This window comes from Dendropsophus ebraccatus, chromosome 3 (assembly GCF_027789765.1).
Source record: "Dendropsophus ebraccatus isolate aDenEbr1 chromosome 3, aDenEbr1.pat, whole genome shotgun sequence".
Taxonomy (NCBI): domain Eukaryota; kingdom Metazoa; phylum Chordata; class Amphibia; order Anura; family Hylidae; genus Dendropsophus; species Dendropsophus ebraccatus.
Window position 1 is genome coordinate 189,903,306 of NC_091456.1, and position 881 is coordinate 189,904,186.

Genomic DNA, 881 nt, shown 5'->3' on the forward strand with positions numbered 1-881 from the left:
CCCCCAGTTCTGAGCTGCTGCTTTCTGCTGAAGACACAAAAATCTGTGTGTGAGCTTTTCTCTCCTCCTCCCCCCCTCCCTTCTGAGACAGCTGATGTAAACAAGTCCCTATCTGCAACTTCTGCTTTTTTAACCCCTTAAGGACAGAGCCTGAAATGGCCTTAAGGACAGAGACAAATTTTATGAATATGACCTGTGTCACTTTATTCATTAATAACTTCGGGATGCTTTTACCTATCCGGCTGATTCTGAGATTGTTTTCTCGTGACATATTGTACTTTACATTTCTGATAAATTGGAGTCGATACTTATAACGAATCTTTATGAAAAAAAATCAAATAACATGAAAAATTGTGAGAAATTGCATTTTTCCAACTTTGAAACTTTTCTGCTTATACAGTTAATGGTTATGCCACATAAGTTATATATTACATAGCATTAGCAACATGCCTACTTTATGTTGGCGGCATTTATTAAACTATCTTTCTTTTTTTTTAGACAATAGAAAGCTTAAAACATTAGCAGCAATTTTTCAAATTTTCAAAATCAGATATTTTTAGGGACCTGTTCAGGTTTAGGCTGTGTTCACACTACGTGTATTTCAGTCAGTATTGTGGTCCTCATATTGCAACCAAAACCAGGAGTGGATTAAAAACATAGAAAGGATCTGTTCACACAATGTTGAAATTGAGTGGATGGCCGCCATTTAATGGCAAATATTTGCTGATATTTTAAAACAATGGCTGTTATATTGAAATAATGGCCGTTATTTACCGTTATATGGCGGCCGTCCACTCAATTTCAACATTATGTGAACAGATCCTTTCTGTGTTTTCAATCCACTCCTGGTTTTGGTTGCTATGAGGACCTGACATGATGAT